This window comes from Phyllostomus discolor, chromosome 10 (genome assembly GCF_004126475.2).
Source record: "Phyllostomus discolor isolate MPI-MPIP mPhyDis1 chromosome 10, mPhyDis1.pri.v3, whole genome shotgun sequence".
Taxonomy (NCBI): Eukaryota; Metazoa; Chordata; class Mammalia; order Chiroptera; family Phyllostomidae; genus Phyllostomus; species Phyllostomus discolor.
The window spans coordinates 30,298,018-30,319,035 of NC_040912.2; the positions used below are offsets into that span (position 1 = coordinate 30,298,018).

General features: G+C 40.1%; 1 pseudogene; it reads left to right on the forward strand.

The window, feature by feature from the left end:
- Positions 1–1,032: 1,032 nt before the first annotated feature.
- LOC114507274 lies at positions 1,033–1,906 on the forward strand (annotated as a pseudogene).
- The last annotated feature ends 19,112 nt before the right edge of the window (positions 1,907–21,018 follow it).

Here is a 21,018-nt window from a genome sequence, read left to right on the forward strand (position 1 = left end):
TCAGCTGTCTAGCTCAGTTTGGAATGGGAAATGAAGTTGCTATTGTTTGCCAAGAAATAAGGACGATGATCATATGTTATAGACCATGTTTTATTATTTTCAACAGTGGCAAACTCAGCATAAATAGTGTTAATTTTTCAGAACTTCCAAACCCTACTCATATTTATCTTAAGGGAAGCTTTATTTACTTTTTGATGAGGTAAAAATTGCTCAGTGTCTTTAAAATAGGCAAAACAATCTAAAATCAAATATTAAGGAGAAAAATAAAGAGCTCTCCATAATTGCCCTTTGCTTCCTGGAGAGCAGCTTATACAATGCCCACAGCTGCTTCTTTACACACAGGACTGTCCGCCGCCAACCTGAACAGCCAGCATCCCCATATAAGAACCGCAAGTGGCTTTTAAGTTGATAAGATAGAGCTTAGCTGCTGTATTTTATGACATAATTTAGCCGGTGTTCCTTTACAGAGTGCCACTGGCTGGCCAACTTTTAAGTCATAAACATTTGATTGTGGAGTAATTTAATTTAATGATTTGTTTAATCTTCAAATCACAAGAGGCTGTTTTCAAAACACTTTGTTGCCACGTTGATCCGCTTTTAACCTACAGGACTAATAACTGATGTTGAAATGCAGTAGGGGAAAAAATTGACAATGAACTTCTTTCTAAAAGAAATGGCACCTGAACACAATATCAGATTTATGCAATAACTCCCCAGATAACAGACATATTTAAACTACTTCACCTTTAAAATCACAAGCATTTTGGCCTCAGACGGGTACTTCAGTTGGTTAGAGCAGGGGTCACCAACCCCTGCGGCCACAGACTGGTACTGGTCTGTGGCCTGTTAGGAACCAGGCAGCACAGCAGGAGGTGAGTGGATTAAAGTCAAGGGTCGGGCAGCGGCACAGCTGGGCCACAGTAAGGCGGAGAAACTGGCACCCACTGCCACAGCTGCACCGGCCCATCCAGCGTGACCCCTGTGGGCCCCACCTTGGCCTTGATGATCCACAGCCTCCAGAGAAGCCACCAGGACTTCTTTTTTGGGCTCTGGAAGCTGACCACTACCAAGACCCACATCGTGAAGTTGGCAGACGTGGAGAAGTTAGATGATGAATTGCACATGCCATCCTTCCCCAAAATGATGTTCAGAGATAACATTTTAAGAATCCAGCACTGTTTTGACTTTGGGATTGAGTTCAATGCTACAGATGCTTTAAGATGTGTAAACAACTACTAAGGAGTGCTCAAAGTAGCCTGAGCAGAGAATGGCAGGAAAGCAGGACAGAGGGTGAACACTCCAAGGAAGTTATTAAACCACACGATTGGACCTATGCAGCAGATTACAAGGGAACATTACTTGGAGAATCACTCAAGTTAAAGGTTGTGCCTACAACAGATCATATAGAGAAACTGAAAGCCAGAGAACAGATTTAGTTTTTTGAAGATATTCTTCTGTTTGAGGATGAACCTCATGATCTTGGAGTTTCAAGTCTGTGTGAAAATCAGAGTAATGCCTTCCCGTTTTTTCCGGCTACTGTTGAGGATTTTTTGAGAATTGATGAAGTGCTTATCAGAATGAATGACATGAGACTTTACCATGAGGCCGACAAGTACATGTTACAAGAATATATGTCACAAGAGCAAAATTGTTAATTTAACACATCTTCTGCCTTCCTTCTTCGCAGAGCCCAATGAAATGGCACAGTATTTACCTATCAAGGAGGCAGCAGACACACAAGAAAATGCACCTGTGGAATAGAATGTGATGTGCCACATGCTCACTGTGGAATCTGATGGAGACCTTGTATGTGTGGACAGGGGTATTTTTATTATGATAATTAATTGCCTTGTCTATGTGCAGATTTTCAGTAGCCTTAAAGGAAAAAAAATAAAAGATCGTTGCAAGAAAAAGTAATAAAGTCAAGGTGGAATATCCTGAGATTGCCACATAAGCACTGAAAAGCCTGCTTCCATTTCCAACATTCTATCCTTGCGAAGCCGTGTTTTCTGCAGTGACAGCAACCAAAACAAGATTACAGAGTACCCTGGACATAAGCAACACACTTTGGTGTTACTGTCTCCCACCAGCCCCACATGGGACCATGTAGTTGCAGGAAAACAAGCTCAAGGCTCCCACTGATTCTTCACTACGGTGAGTTGTATAATTATTTCATTGTATATTACAATGTAATAATAATGGAAATAAAGTACACAATAAACCATCCCAAAATGATCCCCATGCCCTGGTCTATGGAAAAATTGTCTTCCTTGAAACCAATCCCTGGTGCCAGAAAGGTTGGGGGCCACTGGGTTAGAGCCTCATCCTGATATGACAGGGTTGTGGTTCGATCCCTGGTTGGAGCACATACAGGAGTCAACCAATGAATGCATAAATAAGTGGGACAACAAATCAATGTCTCTCTCTTTCTCTCTCTCTCTCTCTCTCTCAAATCAATCAATAAATAAAAAATTAAAATCACAAACATTTTGGATTGAAATATTCCTAAAATGCCTCATAGGTTGTCTTACTATCTTGAATGGAACAATAGAACACACTTTAACATCCTTTAATGAATGAAAATACTTATAAATAAGCGTGGTTATATTATATAACTGTTTGGTACCCTCAGAGAGTACAGTTACGATTTGGTTGATTTCTGCCTCTAAAATGCCTTTAGAACTTTACACTATATTAGTCCTTTCATTGAATTTTTATAGTATCACACTTTTCCTTTTCACTTAAATGTGCCGACCACTGTTAATTTTTCCTTCCCTTTTAATTTGCTGTTAAATTTACTGTGTGCTAGAAATCTGGGTTACTAAATTTCTTGGAAGTGTGTGCAAAGGAGTAAGGGGAGTCATTCTGAGAATTCTGTGACTCTTTAGCGTGTGTTGGGTTTCTGCCATAAGTTTTAGCCTCTTGAGGAGTTTATTTTTGGACGTTTCTGCTTCTTATCTGTTGTCCTATAATCAGGTTGCCAGATACATGACCTCTCGTTTAAAAAAGGGTGTGACTGTGGTCATGGAATGATGGTCATTGGTGTTTGTTTTATTATCATGCTGCTGCAGCCAGGTGAGCTCTTTATATTCAAATCTACATCTTAGAATGTAGCACCCACAATAGCAAACTGAGTCTAGATAACTTTTCTGTTCACAACCTAGCATCCCTTTATCTCTAAGGAGGGCTTTAGACCTTACAAATGAAACCAAAACAAGAAAAGAAGACATGACTTCAGATAAGAGTTCTATAACTCCGCCATTAATACCTCATGAATGGAAAAATGTCCCTAAATTGCAGTTTTCACCTCCGCTAATCTGAGAGATTTGGGAAGGAACAGAAATAACAAAACAGGAAAAATATACCATATTACCCTCCTGGGAGTCATGATTCTTTGAAATTCTTTTCAAGTTACAGGCACACACTCTGTTTGCTGCTGTGAGAAATGGCTTCATCAACTAAAGGCTTTCAATCTGGCCCTTCAAAGCCTCTAGGATGTGGCTCACCTGCTTCCTCATCTCATTTTCTACTGCTCTCTCTGTGCCAGACCAAATCCTCCCTGACTCCCACATCTTTCGCTTCTCTGCCTTTGGAGCATGTATGAGGTGCTAATATGTGTTTCTCAGAGGGGAGTAGAAAACCAAGGTGGGGGAGCCCCGTGGTCAAATAAATCTAGGAAATGTTACATCAATCAGTATAAGACAGGGTGTTTTTTACTATAACACTCAAAACCTTTTAAAACCTTAATGTTCCTTTACATCTCCAAAAGGGGAACATAGTCCAGAATGAGTGCAACCGCTCATCCCAGGTGCCTAGGACAGCCCCAGTTTACACCTGTTGTCCCAGCCCAATTAATTAGTGTCCTTTTTAGCTTTTAAAATGCCTCATGTTGAGCAATATGGTTTTCCTATATATAGCACTTTCAAAATTAATTTGACAACCACACCCATTTATCGTAGAATACCTGAGTATCCTGTGAATACAATTTGGGAAACATGACCTTTGCCCCACTGTGCTAGCTGTCTACCTCAATCTCAAATAGTTTATACCCTGGCAGACTCTTCCCTTATTACTGGTCCTCTTCCACACTGGAAGTACTTTCTCCGTCTCTGAAAGTCATAATACCTTCTCTAGAGCTTTCCCTTGAGACATTTAGCATTTTCTGCCCTATTTTTAGTTTGCGGTTTAAGCTTTCCTTCTACTACTCTAACATTTATACTAAAATTCAGGTAGTGTTTCACTTTTTATTCTCTTGCAATGCCAAACTCCAAAACCATCTTTGAATGATTAAACTTAGTTGCACCTTTCTCTCAGTACACAGAGGTAGATCCTCAGTGCAGGTCAAGGCAGCTCCCACCACAGCCCTCTCGTGCCTCCTTGGAGACCTCTGCTCTTTACCTGCCCCAACCCCTTTTCTCTCTCCCACTTACGTACTTAAACGTGCCCAAGATTCTCCTGTCTTAACAAAGCCTGACCTCAACTTTGCCCCTGCAGCTACTACCCTACCTTTCTCCCATCTTCATAGTCTAAAGTCTTGAGAGTCAAACAAATGGCTCTTTAAACTTATTCTCTTCCCATTCACTTGTCAATCCACTTCCAGCTGGCTTCTGTCTCCAACCCTGCACCCAAGCTGCCCACATCAGAGTCACCACTTTTTTTTCTAAATCAAATCGAAACTTCTCATTTGGGTTTGAAAAGCTCAGATTCTGAAAAAGTTCCCTTCTGTGATTTATACTCTCTTTAAAAGTGCCCAAAGTTCTCCAAAATTTGAACATAGTATTACCATATGATCCAGTAATTGCACTTCTAAGTAGTATATACCCAAAGGAACTGAAAGCAAAAAACCCACACTAATACTTATACACTGATGTTCATAGCGGCATTATTCAATAGTCAAAGGTACAGGGAGCCCAAATCTTCATCATGGAGGTGAGTGGATAATCAAAATGTGCTGTATACATTCAATGGAGTATTTTTCAGTATTAAAAAGGAATGAAATCCTGATACATGGCACAACATGGATGAAGCTAAAGGACATTGTGCTCAGTGAAATAAGCCATACACAAAAGGATAAATATTCTACAGTTCTACTTATATGAAATATCTAGAACAAGCAGATTAATAGAAACAGAAAGTAGAATAGAGGTTATCAGGGGCTGCAGAAAGGGGAAATTAGGAGTTATTGTTTAATGGATTCCAGGTTTTTGTCTGAGATAATGAAAAAGTTCTGGGAAAGCATAGTGGTGACGGTTGCATGGCCTTGTGCATGTATTGGGTGCCACTGAATTGTACGCTTGAAATATGGTTAAATGACAGCTTTTGTTATGTCTGTTACACCACAATTTTTAAAAAGAAAGTGACCAAAGTATTAAAGTCCTTGAAATTAAAACTTTCATAGTAAACAGAGAAAAATCCATTTCATAACTCCCTTCTGTTGAAGAAGAATCTCATTCCGGGGGAAAACCTGACCTGGGGAATTCCCAACCAAGGTGGGAGTCCTGGGCAAGCATCCTGTAAAGAGCTCTCCACCTAAACTTAGCTCTGCCCTCTCTGATTACACAGCCACACTTTGTTTTCCCAGTACCAATGTTTCTGTAACATTAGAAGCCAGATCATATTTTCCTAATAACTTAGATTATATAGGCAGAGGGGTTTCATTTCATTTTAAATTGCTCTTCAGGTGGCAGTGCTCCAAAAGGTTTCCCTTCAGGTAGGTCTCTCCAGTCCTCTTTTACCTTCCTTACCATCCTCTCAACCTATCCTCACTCATTCCCTCCCTAAGAAGACAGTGATTTGTTGAGAGAGAGAGAAAGAGAGAGGGAGAAACCAGCCACTGCCACTTGTAAAGTATGTGTGATGTGAGTTGTCCTGGGTAGTTGCGGAAGGGCATCAAAGGCCACTCCTGCAATCCCAGATTAAATCTTTTATTGAGCATGAAGTTATCAGTGCTCCAGTTTCCTGTCCATGGTGTATTTTATTCTTCTGTGTTATTCTCTGCCAGTAACGAGTGGCCTGCTCCCCATGCCCAGATTTTCTGTAACAGCAGGGAGCCAAATAAATCAAAGTGATTTTTCTGACTTTCAAAAGTAACACATTACTTGTTATTATTTGTTGACATGTATCCATTGCCTGTTATAAAATTCCTTATCCCAGAGCCTCATAATTCTCAAACCCCAAGTAAAGCATCTCGCTTCCTCAGGGTTTGCTGTAAGTCTATTACAGGAGAAGGCCTCTTGTCTTGCAAAGTGTGAGCTTTTATTTGGTTTGGTAGCAGTTGAGCTCCTTGTAAAATTCTCACTCAAAGGATAAGTAAGATGTCCAAAATCCTGCCTAGGCTGATTTTTCCCATTGTGAATTCGGTCGATTTGAGGGAGGGTAGATTAAAAAAGCATTGAGGTTTTTTTAGTTATTAAGACCTGAACATGGGCTGTGGTAGTGGAAAAGGAATGATTCCAAACATATTAAAAACATGAGAAAGGAGGGTACTTGGTATCTGAAAAATTCATTTCTCTGAGAGTCTTGTCCTTAGCTTCTGTGAGCTACCTGATCACATGGGAGAAATTTCCCTATTAGAATAAAGTTATAGGAAGCCTCTTTTTTACTTTTCCCCTTAAAAAATTGTCACAAGGACTCTTTACTCCCGTGGAATTTCGAGGAGATCCCATGAAACTGTGTGTGAATTGTGCCTCCTCCAAGGACACTCCCTCATGCACACGACGCTGGCCGGATTTTGTAACTGCATTTATGACTGATTTACGGAACTTTTACTTGGCAGGCCTTGCTGTTACTGTTAGCTGGTTACTATGGATCTTTCAACATGCCACTCTGGCATGTTGCATTAAAAATAACCTCCCAAGACTGTACAGAATACATAGAACAACGGGAGTACAGTCATAGCTGCAGACTCCAGGCTCTGCTTTGGTGCCTATGTATTCACATGTGCTCCTATAGGAAGCAGGACTGCAGGAAAAAAAATATATAAACACCTTCTAAAGTGTCTGGCTGCATTGTAATTTTTCTAAGCTTCCCCAAAGCAGAATTTCTCAGAGATCAACAACATCCCAAACAACTATAGACCAAAAGAATTTTAAAAACACAAGTTATAATTATTTGTTAAGGGCATAAATCCAAAGACAGACTCTCTAGGGTTGAATCCTGGCTCCAGTACTTCACAGGCTCTGGGATCTTACCAAGTTATACCATGACCACAGCTATCTCATCTGCAAAACAGAATGGTAACACTATCAATCTCAAAGGGTCCTGCCAAAGATGAAGGGAGATATTTAGGTAAAAGTTCTTGGTTAAGTACTTGTAATAGAAGGTGCTTAATAATAAGATTATCATCCTTTCAATGCCATTTTTTAGCCTGTAGACTCCTAGCACTTATCAACATGCAATTTATGTTACAGTGCCTGGCACTAAGTATGTGCTTAACTATTTATTTATTGTAAGAGTGATGTCCAGTTACTTAGCCCATGTCTGATGCTCTTATTTAGAGTATATGCTTCTTAAAATCAGAGCTATCATTGATTCATCTTTGTATTTTGCACAGCTTTATGGTGGGGTTGAATAAATATTTGTTGAATTAACTGGAAAGAGAAAGGCTATCACAGTATAAGAGGCAACAGTTAGTGTGTAAACTGGTAGAAAAAAATCACAGGCTTCAAGTGCAAATATAATCTCGTGCCAAGAAAACATTGAAGTTCCCTGAAACTAAATGAATATATCAAGCTACATATGAATACAATATTTGTAATGCTGGGTCTGGTTCAGTGAGTCTGGTTCTAGCTGGGTACTGCAGAGGGGAGAAAAGCTTTTATCTCTATCCCACCCCTGGCCTCAGCCCATGAGCTAGGCTTGCCCATGACTCAAGAGAAGAATTGCTCTCTCAGAGCCAGACACCACAGTCACCACAAGCAAAGCAGTTTCCCTATACCACTTCAAGAGTCATTGGATTCGGTGGCAGCAGCACAAGCAGAATACTTGTGCTGAGGGACATGGGGCCAGGGTAGTATAGACTCTGCCCCAGTTTTCCTCATGAGTGTTTGCAATAAACCAGCATGAACAGAACTGTGCCCATGCAGAGGGGAAGAAAGGCTGTCTCCTCCTGATAGGAAAGCCAGCAGGCCACTGGCTGGATCCTTAGCTGGGAAAATGGTAACAGGGTTCTGTGACTTGCGTCTGACCCCCAGGACAAAAGTGAAAATTACAAATCATGTGCGTGTGTGTGTGTGTGTGTGTGTGTGTGTGATAAAAACCATTTCCTTCTTTTCTGACAGTGTGTCAACACTTTCCAACCAAAGGCCACTGGGAGCACACTTACAATTGACTAAGGTTGGTTTATTACTTATTCCAGTAAGGGATATGTTAGGAAGAGCCTATTATAGGATGTGGTCCTTGGTTGGGTGATTTGGGGAGGCTCTAAGAAAGTAGTAGTTCATTCTAGATTGGTTGCGTTCAGAAAGCCGAGATACTTCTATGATTAGATATCTCAATAAATCTAATCTTTAAGGAAGACAGACTAGAGTGAGAATAAAGATAAATTGCCAAAGAAGCAGTAGTCACTTACATTAGCTGGAAGAGGGGAATTTTGGGAATTTGTGGCTTGGACAATAGTCATGGTTTGTGTTCAGGTGTGATTACAGAGTCATTGTCTTGACACATCACAGTCAGAGAGTGGCTTTGTCTGATGCTGATGCTCAGTGAAACTGTGTTCAATAGGTGAACACCAAGACCTAACTATGAGTGCAAAGCCTGTTGGCAACACATGGGTCTAGCTGATTGTGCCTGGCATGGGGCAGGATGTCAGTTAGTAATATAGTAAATGACAAAAATGGAGACCCGTTGGAAATGTATTTCAGCAGGTCTTCTGATAAAATCTCTTAGCGCTTGGTATAACCATATAGTGTTTTAACTGATTGATGATGGCACCCAATGAGAATTTATTGAATATCAGGTTGAAGACCTGCATTATCTACCAGTATGCCACAGGGCACCATCCTTGGTCCTGTATTGTCAATTTGCTTATCAATGAAGGCATGTGATCAAAATCTAAGCAGATAGTAAATATATTAGGCAAGAGATTTTTATTCCAAAAAAAGTCTCCACGGGCCTTAATGATGGCCTGTGTCAAAAATGGTGAAGCTTAATAACAATTATGAAAAGCACCTAATTTAGGTTCAAAAACTCAGTACCAAAGACAAGATAAAGAGAGACCTAAGAAGCAACAGAAGGGTAGAAAAAAAAAACTAATAGTTTAGCTGAATGTAAGTTTTAATGCAATCAAAAGTGGCTATAAAAAAAAAGTAGTGTTATTTTAGACTACATTAATGGGAAGATGGACTTTTTAATGAGGGAATTGACAATCTATCCATTCTGCACTTTTCTGGCAACACCTAAAGTACTGAGTTCAAGTCTGGCCATCACATTTTTGAAGGATATAAAGTCTCCATCAGAGAAAATGACTATGACCTCCCCCTTCACTTAGAAAAGAAACATGAGCGATACCAAACAAAAACACAGAGTCATAGGAGAGGTGATTGAAGAAGTAGTCCACATTTAGCCTGGAGCACAGGAAGAAGATCCAGGGGATACATGAAAACTGCTTTTAAGTATTTTAATAGTTGTCATGTAAAAGAGGAATTAGTCCATTTTTGTCTGGTTTAAGGACTTCTGATCAGTTAAAGTTAAAGGGAGGCAGATTTTGCTTTTAAAATTCATACGCACACATACAATCACATCAAAAATCCTCTTTCTATTGAGGAAAAAAATTCTTCATGATTAGAATTCTGCAAACAGAAGCTGAAGGACCAAGGATGAGGGTGCCACGGGAGGGAATCAGGAGTAGAAGATTGAATTTCCAGCTCTTTGATTAGAGTTTTTATATGATAAATACTTATAATACCATAGTCTCTTACTATTTTTTCAGATTTCTAATTGGCTTGACTTGTTTCCAGTAGAAGTTATTTTTTCCTAGACACACATCCCATTCAGAACCTTATAGAATGGTTTACATATTTATCAAATACATGTATTATGCAGCAAGAATCTTAACAAGAAGTTCAGTTTGTTCCCAAACAATTCCATGGTTTGAACTTGGTTAACTGCTTTGGTAGTATTTCACCTGCTTTCTTGTACCTATTTGCATCTTAAACTGTTTGCTTTATATCTGAATACTAAATACTCTGCATTAAAAATCATGCAGGCGTTTTCATAGCTACATTGATCTGTGCCACCTTCTACTCTTGTGTAGTAACAAGATTTAGCTTCACAACAATGTAGTCCTAGTTTTGTCGAACTTAAGAGTTATAAAATTTTATGACCCCCCAAGTTCCTTAAATTCTACATGACTTAACACTGAAAAACTGGTGAGTCTCTGTCAACCTGGGTAACACTGTTCACCCTGCCCTGGTGATTCCCTAAGACTCCATCCAACCCAACTTAGCACCCCCTCCCCCACACACACATGCTGTTTCCAATAGCTTTTCCACACAAATGGCCTGTCTTGACTTGTGCTCCAGAGTTTCCTAAAAATCTGTCAAAGGTTCACAAACCCCAAACAAGCAACATCTGGCCCAAGTGTGTCCTGTACATGTTGCTAAGTGGCCCCAGGCCCAGCATAAGCAGCAGTCAGCCTCAGTTCACAGCTTGGCCTCTCCTGGGCAACTCCAAGCCCAGCTCAAGTAGCAGCCATCTGCAGATAGCTCTGTAGCACATATTGGGTAGCTCCAGGCAGGGCACAGGCAGCTAATGACATTTGTCTGTACCTCCTGGGAAGCCCCACAGCCAGTGCACCCAGTAGACAGCTTCAGCCCATGTTGAAGTGCCACCCAATCATCCCCACAAGTGACACATTCAAGGGGCAGGCCCAGCAGGTATCAGAGCCCAGCTGAATCAACTCCTGTTCCAAGGGGTTGGTGCCTGCTCAGTAGCTCCTCCGCTGTATTTGCAGCCAATCCTCACAATCCACCAGGGAGTAAATCCCTTCCAGTGACATAACACCAGGAATCAAGACTCAATTATTGAACAACAGGAGGGTATACAAAGCCCACACTGGGGATGCACCTGGAGCTTCTGGCTCAGGTGACTGCGGAGGCTGTGCCAGTAAGCCCTACAGGACACCTACTACATAAGACCACTCTGCCAAGACCAGGAGATGTAGCAGCCCTACCTAATATGTAGACACAAACACAGGGAGGCAGTCAAAGTGAAGAGATAAGGAAACATGTCCCAAATGTAAGAATAGAACAAAAATCCAGAAAAAGAACTAAATAAAATGGAGACAAGCAATTTATCAGATATAGAGTTCATAACACTTGTTAGAAGGATGCTCTTCACAGCAATATAGTTCTGGTTTAGTGGGAAAGAATAGAAGGAACTTAGTGAAAACTTCAACAAAGAGCTAAGAAACTTAGAAATGGAGATAAAAAACAACAAAGAACCAGTCAGAAATGAATACTACAATAACTGAAATGAAAAATACTTTTCAGAGAATCAATAGTGAAGTAGATGTAGCAGAGGATCAAATCAGCAATTTGGAAGATTTAGGAAGCAGAAAGCACCCAATGAGAACAACAACAAAAAAAATCCAAAAATAAAAATGAGGATAGTTCAAGGAACCTCTGGGACAACTTCAGGCGAAGCAACATGCACATCACAGGGGAACCTGAAGGAGAAAAGGGAGAGCAAGGAATTGAAAGCATATTTGAAAAACTAATGATGGAAAACTTTCCTAACATGGTGAAGGAAATAGACATACATGCCCAAAAGTTCAGATAATTCCAAACAAGATGAACGCAAAGAGGCCCACACCAACACACATCATAATTAAAATGCCAAAGGTTAAATACAAAGGGAGAATCTTAAAAGCAGCAAGAAAAAAAAGAAAAATATGGTACCTACCATATTTTACCATATATAATGCACCCCCATGTTTTTGGCTCAAACTTTCAGGAAAAAAAATCCTTCATTTAAATTTTTTAATCAAATTATTTATTTATTTATATTTAGGAACAAAACTGATTATCATATTCCAGGGTACTATTTTGCATACAGATATCATTATTGCTTTCTAGAAGAATACTTTTAATGCATAAGTATAAATAAAAGAATTAAAAACATTTATATAGACACAGGCTTAGTAATACCCATGTATAATACACATTCTTATTTTTTTCTCAAAAATCTGGGCAAAAAGGGTGTGTTATACAAGGGAAAATATGGTAGGAAGCTCCCTTAAGATGACTCCCATGTCATCTGATTTCTCAACAGAAACTTTGCAGACCAGAAGAAATTGGCAAGAAATATTCACAGTGGTGAAAGCAAACACCTACAACCATGATTAATTTACCTAAGAAAGCTGTAATTTAGAACTGAACAGCAGATTAAGACCTTCCCAGATAACAAAAAGCTAAAGCAGTTCATCATCACCAAACCATTATAATATGAAATGTTAAAGGATCTTCTTTAGGAAGAAGAAGAAGAAAAGATTTAAAAAATATGAATAATAAAATGGTGATAAATACATATCTGTCAACTATTACTTTAAATGCAAATGTATTCAAACCTTCAATCAAAACAATGGCTGAATGGAAAGCAAAACAAGGCCCATACATATGCTGTCTATAAAAAATTCACTTCAGATTAAAAGACACACACAGACAGAAAGTAAAGGGATGGAAAAGTTATTTCATGAAAATGGAAGCAAACAAACAAAAGCTGGGGTAGCAATACCTATTTATATGAGACAAAACAGACTTTAAAACAAAGGCTATAATAAGAAAAAAGAATGACCAAAAAATTCCACTTCTGGGTATTTATCTGAAGATACTTAAAACACTGAAAGACCTACACATCATATGTTCATTGCAGCATTATTTACAAGCCAAGATATGGAGCAAACTAAGTTTCCATTAATAGAAAATTGAATAACTTCCGGCAAGATGGAGGAATAGGTGGACACACTGTACCTACTCGCACAACCAAGATTAGAACAACAATAATTTACAGATAGAATAACACCCAGAACTGATAGAGGATTTATCTGAATGGAAGTCGGACAGCCAAGAAGTTGAAGTAGACCCATATAAGCAGACTGGTAGGAGAAGACGAGCCGGGTGGGTGCAGGGCTGGTGTAGGTCGGCAGCGTGCAGAGGTCGGGGAAAATTTGGCGCGAAATCAGCGCGACAGCCATCCGGGGCACAAGAATGCAGCGGTGATCCCTGAGTACGCAAGCTGCGGCTGGCGGACCCAGTGAGGCAGCGATTGTGGACCAGGGCAGAGCTCGCAGCCCAGGGTCCCAGAGAAGGGTCTGAGCCCAGGAGAACGGAACTACCGCCATTGTTCCCTCCCGTCCCCACTCCCGCCCCTGCCGCCGCATATAACGTCACAATCTAGTGACTGGGGTGCCCAGCCCCGGTGAGCACCTAAGGCTCCTCCCCACACCGTAACAAGAGCGACCAGACCAGAGGGGAAAAAAAAAAAAAAAGGAGAGACAGGGAAAGATATGTTTCCAACAGAACAGATCAGGCCCCCAGGACTCATCCTTTTGAGTGACTAAGAAATAGCCAGTCTATCAGATGCGCAGTTCAAAACACTGGTGATCAGAAAGCTCACGGAATTGATTGATTTTGGGCACAATTTAGATGAAAGGATGCAGGTTACCATAAAAGAGATGCAGAAAGATATGCGGAGGAGAGCCAATAGTGAAAGGAAGGAATCTGAGTCTCAAAACAATACAGTGGACCAGAAGGAAGATAGAATCAACCATGCATGAAAGCATGATGAAATAAGAATTCAAAAAATCGAGGAAAATCTTAAGAGCATCCAGGACACCTTTAAACATTCCAACATCCGAATTATAGGGGTGCCAGAATGGGAAAGGGAAAAGCAACAAATTGAGCACATATTTGAACAAATAATAAAGGAGAACTTCTTCAATCTGGCAAAGGGAACAGTCTTCCAAGAAATCCAAGAAGCTCAGAGAGCCCCAAAGAAGTTGGACCCAAGAAGAAACACACCAAAGCACATCATAATTACACTAGCCAAGGTAAAAACGAAGGAGAGAATCCTAGAAGCAGCAAGAGATAAGGGGACAGTCACCTACAAAGGAGTTCCCATCAGACTGTCAGCTGATTTCTCCAAAGAGACCTTACAGGCAAGAAGGGGCTGGAAAGAAATATTCCAAGTCATGAAAGACAAGGACCTACATCCCAGATTGCTCTATCCAGCAAAGCTCTCATTTAGAATGGAAGGGCAGATAAAGTGCTTCTCAGATAAGGTCAAGTTAAAGGAGTTCATCATCACCAAGCACTTATTTTATGAAATGCTAAAGGGACTTATCTAAGAAAAGAAGATAAAGAAAAGACATGTATAGTAAAAGGACAGCAAACTCACAAATATTAACAACCACACCTAAAGCAAAACCAAAAGAAACTAAGTAAACAACTAGAACAGGAACAGAACCACAGAAATGGAGGGCATATGGAGGGTTAGCAGCAGGAGGGTGGGAGGAGGAGAGAGGGGGAAAAGGTATAGAGAATAAGTAGCATAGAATGTAGGTTGAAAATAGTTAGGGGGAGGGAAAGAATAGTACGGGAAATGTAGAAGCTAAAGAACTCATAAGTATGACACATGAACATGAACTAAAGGGGGGAAACGTGGGTGGGAGAGGGAGTACAGGGTGGAGGGGAGAGAAGCGGGGAAATGGGACAACTGTAATAGCATAATCAATAAAATATATTAAAAAATAGAAAATTGAATAAAGAAGAAATGATACATCTATACAATAGAATATATCTCAACCATAAAAATGAGTGAAATTTTGTCATTGCAACATCTTGAATGGACCTAGGTGGTATTGTGCTTAAGTGAAGTAAGTTAGACTGAGAAAGACAAATACCATGTGATTTCACCTATATGAGGAATCTCAAAAACAAAACAAACAAGCAAACAGACTCATAGACACTGATGGTTGCCAGCTGGTTGGGGGTTAGGGGAGATGAGTGAAAAGGGATTAAGAAGTTGATAGTTATAGAACAGTCATGGGGATATAAAGTACAGCACAGGAAATATAGTTAATGATATTGTAATAACTATGTATAGTATCAGATGGGTACAAGATCTATTAGGATAATCACTTCATAAGTTATATAAATGTCTAATAACTGGGCTTTACACCTGAAATTAAGATGTATATCAACTGTAATTGAAAAATTAAAAGTTAACCCTAACTGGTGGTGCTCAGTGGATTGAGTGCCGGCCTGCAAATCAAAAGGTCGCTAGCTCAATTCCCAGTCAGGGCACATGCCTGAATTGTAGACCAGGTCCCCAGTTGAGGGCACTCAAGAGGCAACCACACATTGTTTCTCTCCTTCTCTTTCTCCCTCCTTTCCACACTCTCTAAAAATAAATAAATAAAATACTTTTAAAATATTATTTTAAAAATGCAATCTATGTATATCTATATAGATATATATGATGATAAATGGCTTGCCATTTTAACTTTGGAAAAAAAAAACAGTGAAAGATTGGTAAATACAAAAAAGTATCTTTTCTGAGTATACACAATTACCTCTTAATTAAACTCTTATTCTTTGAGTTTTTTAGTGTAAATCTCATATATAATTAGTATTTTTGAACCTTAAATATATAGTATAATATTAATTCATTTTGCATGAACTTTTCTTTTAGCCTGTGTTGTCTAGAAAGCAGAGCTTGAGGAAGGAACACCTGGTGTGTTGATCATTGTGGTATCGTAATACAATAAGAAATATATACTTGCATCCTTATATCTGGCTTCTGGCCAAAGCTTCGAAAACCTTTGTAATTTCCTAATAGATAAAGTTACTAGGAGTATCTTTTTTTCTGATATTTGGTCTTTGATTCCTGTTCCTGACACAAAGCTTCTAAATTCATTGGAATTTCCTGGGTGATAGGAGTATCTTTTTTAAAAAGATTGTATTTATTTACTTTCAGAGAGAGGGGAAGGGAGGGAGCAAGAGTAGGAGAGAAACAATGTGTAAGAGACACACTGGTCATTTGCTTCTCACATACTCCCAATTAGGAATCTGGTCTGCAATCCAAGCATGTGCCCTGACTGGGAACCGAACCAGCAGCCCTTCGGTTTGCAGGCCAGCACTCAATCCATTGAGCCACACCAGCCAGGGCACTAGAAGAATCTTTTATTTAAATGAGGTGACTCTTGGTGGGCTTCTAGATAGCTTCAGGATGAGTTAGTCACCAGGAAAACTGAGCCATGTTTGGAAGCTTGGAATTTTCATCCCAACCCCCATCCTCTGTGCAGAAGAAAGGGTTTGGAGATTGAGTTAATAATCAATTATACCAGTGTGAGGAAGCGTCCATAAAAATCCCTAATCTATGGAGTTCAGAGAGCTTCTCAGTTGGCAACCACATCCATGTACTGAAAAGGTGACACATTCCAACTCCATGGGGATAGAAGTCCCTGCTCCCAGGAACCTCCCAGACCTCGCTTTATGTGTCTCTTCATCTGGCTCTTTATCTGTATCCTTTATCATAGCCCTCGTTATAATAAACCAGTAAATATAAGTGTTGCCCTGATTTCTGTGAGCTGTTCTGCCAAACTATTGAACTTGAGAGGGGGTTCATGGGAACCCTGAATTATTGCGAGTTAGAAGTACAGGTGACAACCTAGGACTTTCAGTTCATTGCAGATGGGGATAGTCCTGTGGAACTGAGCCCTTAACTTGTGATACCTGACAATAACTTGAGACAGATAGTGTCTCAAGCACTGAATTGCATTGTAGATATCCACTAAGAATCAGAGACATATTTCATGTGTAGGGGAAAATATCACATATTCGGTGGCCAAAATTGTGAGTGTGGGAGTAGTAGAGAGTAAGCAACAGAGAAGGAAACTGAGGGGTTGGGTTTTATTTTTTTACAATGTTTTATTTGTGAATACCATCCCAAGCCAGCAAGAGTAAGGGCAAAAAGAAAGTGAAACTGGAAAAGAAGCTAAGCCATACAAGGTGAAAAATCCATGCTGGAAGATCCCTGCTGGCCAGTGCTTTACAATGGGCGAGACTCAGCAGGTGTCCTGACTGATCTTATGGAGAAACTGTGCCTCAAGGGAAGGAGGTACTTGGAATGTATCTGCCTTCTTACCTCCTGACTCCTGTTTTCCCTTAGTCAAAGTTGGACCCAGGGACAGTTAGCTTCACAGCCCTTCCAGGTTGCCACATTCAGCTGCTTTGGCATCCTCTTGGAAAGCCAGAGCCCACAGCGTGCTGTGCCGCATTTCATTCACATCCAGAAGAGACGGCAGCCCAGCCCTCTCAGGGCCTGGTCTCACCAGGCACTAGAACCACTTGGACTCTGCAGCTGAGACGGAGGGAGCAAGTGGCTGAGGATCCAGGAGACAGTACAGAGTAACTCTGAGGAAGCACTCAAGCTGTTCTGGATACACTTTCTCTGACTCTCTAAACCTCTATCCCTTGCCACCTTTAGTGAACCTTTAGTACGTAGTCTGTACTCTTCATGGCACAGGCTTCTAGTGTCTACCACATCTGAATCTCCTCTCCCTCCTAGACACACAGGAAGATGACACTTCCTGCCTCTTTGCAGTCAGGTGGAGTCATATGACTTGTTCTGGCTAATGGTAATGAGAAGTGCCTTCTGTGCTTCTGGGCCAAAGCATATAAGAGCAAGTGCAAGTTCTCACATTGTTTTTCTGCAGCAGCAAACATGAAAGTCATGTGGAAATACTGGAGCTGCAGAGGGAGGCAGACTGTATCCCTCTCTCTCCTCTCAGGGAGGCAGCATGGTTGGAAAAAGAGCTGAATTTATATTTCATTAGTCAGACTTATCTGATAAGCAACAGAAATCTTCTCTCACTAACTCAGGCAAAATAGAAAGGGAGGCTGGAGAGGCAGCTTTAGAAAGTAGGCAGAAACCAGAGACTCAGTAGTAACAATCACAGTCAAGGTCAGGCCAAGGGAACTCTCTGGCTAAGATGCTCCTGCTGGCCACACCCTCTGCCTTGACAGACACCACTGCTGCTGGACTCTTTTTACTGCCATGAATAATTTCTAAATGGCCCTTGTGTCTTTGTCTCACTGCTATAAGGACACAAATTGTCTCCGCCTGTATTGTATGACCATATCCTAGCTACAAGAGGGATAGTGAAAAGGGACATCTGCCCCATTCTCTTTCCATCCCACCAATACCACACACTGGGGCATTCCTGCAGGTAGCCAGGAGCTTGGACACTGAGCAGCCAGAAAAATCCAACTATCCTACAAATGCCCACTGCAGTCATATGCTACTTTATTTGCACTATAATGCCTGGCCACAATGCTTTCTTGCAATAGTCAATGAAGAAATATCTGTGATTGATGAAGAGCTGCATAGTTCAACTATATAGGAAATAAATAGGAAGCTGTTTATTCAGAACCTAACTACTGAGTCAGTATTGGGTGAGCACAAATCAGGATTCAAAAAGGGAATGAGACTTGGTAACAGAAAGTTCTAACAATGATGCCGCTATAGTAATAACAACATAGTTATTACTGTCCTTCCTCCTAGACAGAGCTTTGTCTTTTTTGTCCTATGTGGGCCTCAATAGCCCCTTGCTTTTTCCTTCTAAATTCCCATTTTCTGGGAGAAGCAAAAACATCAGATCTGAGCATTTTGCTCTCCCCTTCTTTGTTGAAATAAACACATGATCCTGATTACCACCACATTCAAGCACCTGTAGCCTACATGCCTTAGGTGACTATTTCCCATTCTCTGCAAAAAGCTTGAGATTAAACTAAAAAAAGGACCCATATCCTTTTTCCTCTGGGGCTCTCTCTACCATACAGTATGTCATTATACCAATAAACCTATCCCAAGCAAAACAAAGAAATTCTAGATGTGTAGATAATTGGTTATTAGGAAGTTGTTAAAAGGTGACTAATATATTTTCATAACCTTTTGAGACACCCCATAAAATTTTCCTTGATTTAGAAACAAAATACTGATGTAAATGGGCACATAATATAACAGGTTAGCACATCTTCTTTTTACATTTTGAAAGGGATAATTAAACTCAGAATTTGAGGAAGATTGTCCTGGTCATTTGCATAGAAAGAACTGGAACAAGATGAGTAAAGGCAGGTGATAAAGACCAGGATGCAAGATGTGGAGATTAAAAAAGCACAGCATAAATCTAAGAAAATTCTAGGGTCTACTCCAACAGGATCTGTATGGTAGATGCCAGGGAAAAATAGTACCACTGGGAGCAAGAGGGCTTCTGATAGGCAAAGAATTCCAGCTCCCCTCTTGCAACATATAGCAACAGCCTGATAGTGATTGTTTTGGCAACAACGAACACGGCAACAATCAAAGGCAACACGCCCCAGGGGACTAGCCTAAGAGGTATTCACTCCTAAATTATATGGAATATATTTCAGTGGCCATCTTGATTAGCAGATCTACTGTCACAGCAATGCAACATTTGTATTCAAATAACTCTTATTTTCCTTACTAATGGTCCCAAAGCCCAAGAGTAGTGAGGCTGGCAATTTGGGTATGAGAAAGCGTACAATGCTTCGTTATATGAAAAGGTGAAAGTTGTTGACTTATTACGGAAAGAAAAAAATTGTAGGCTGAGGTTGTTAAGATCTATAGTAAGAACAAATCTTCTGTCCATGAAATTCTAAAGAGAAAAAAAAATTTGTGCTAGTGTTGATGCTCGTCTGACGTATTGTCTGAAAATCAGTGTAACCTAACACTTTGTCACAATGCGTATGTCATTCACATCACATCATCTCCTCACATGGGCATTTTATCACCTCACGTCACCTCAAGAGGAAGAGAGGTGAGTATAGTGCAGTAAGGTATTTCAAGAGAAAGACAAAGAGAAAGAGCACATTCACATTACTTTTTTTACAGTTGTTCTATTTTTTCTCATTGTTAATCTCTTACTTGCCTAATTTAAACATTAAACTCTATCATGTATATGTATGTATGTATGTATAAGAAAAAGAGTATATATAGGGTTCAGTGCTATCTGTGGTTTCAGGCATCCACTGGGGGTCTTGGAATATATTCCATGCAGATAAGAGGAGAGCAATGTAACTAGGTACAAATTACAGACTTCCCTGAGGATGTTTGCCTCTTCATTTTGGTAATGATAATGTGATTTTTCTTTTTGTGTTTCTCTTTTTGCCCTAGCTTCCAGAGCTAGTCTGATGCTCAACAACAAAATATAGTATACATATATTAATCTGTATGATTAGAATACTTGCTTTCCCCTTTTTGCCTTTTTTTCTGATTTTTTCTTCTATTATTCACTTATTCAATAACGATTTGTGTACCTAATACATGTTAGACACTTTGCCAAGTACAGCAGATACAAAGATGAACACAACTTGGTTCCCACCTTCAAAGACCTCATAGTCTAATGAGAAAACTTACATGAAACAACGAACTGTAAAGCAATATGATAAATGCTATAGAGTAAAATTAAGCACACAGAATAGTAGGAGGACAGGATAGATGGGTCAGGTTGGTGAGGAGGTTTGAGTTGGATCTCAATATAAGATTGAGTTGAATGGATGGTGGTTGATTGGGGTGAGGGGCTGGAAAAGAGCACTGCAGCTAAATTTGTACTTACCGAAATTTTACTTTGATTAAACTTATTGAGTAGGTATATTTTGTTAAAATTGCTTTAAATCCTTCTAGAAAAAGAGATGGGAGATGATAAAATAGACAGACAGACAGGTTTTCGTGCCAATGGAGTCTTAGGCAGTTGGGAGCAGGGGGGAAGAAGCAAGCAGACGAAATGAAGCCTGATCTAAGACTCAAGAATAAAGGTGCAATTATTACTTGCAAATCCAGAGCACTTAGATGTTCATTTCTTGAGGAGGTTTAAAGCTTATTCTGCTTGCCTTTCCTCATTGTTCTCTTTCTCCCTGGTCATACCATGCATTTCTACTCTCTGACTGTTCTCTCAGGACATTAGCATAAATCTCAACAGATTTTTTTGTTCTTTAT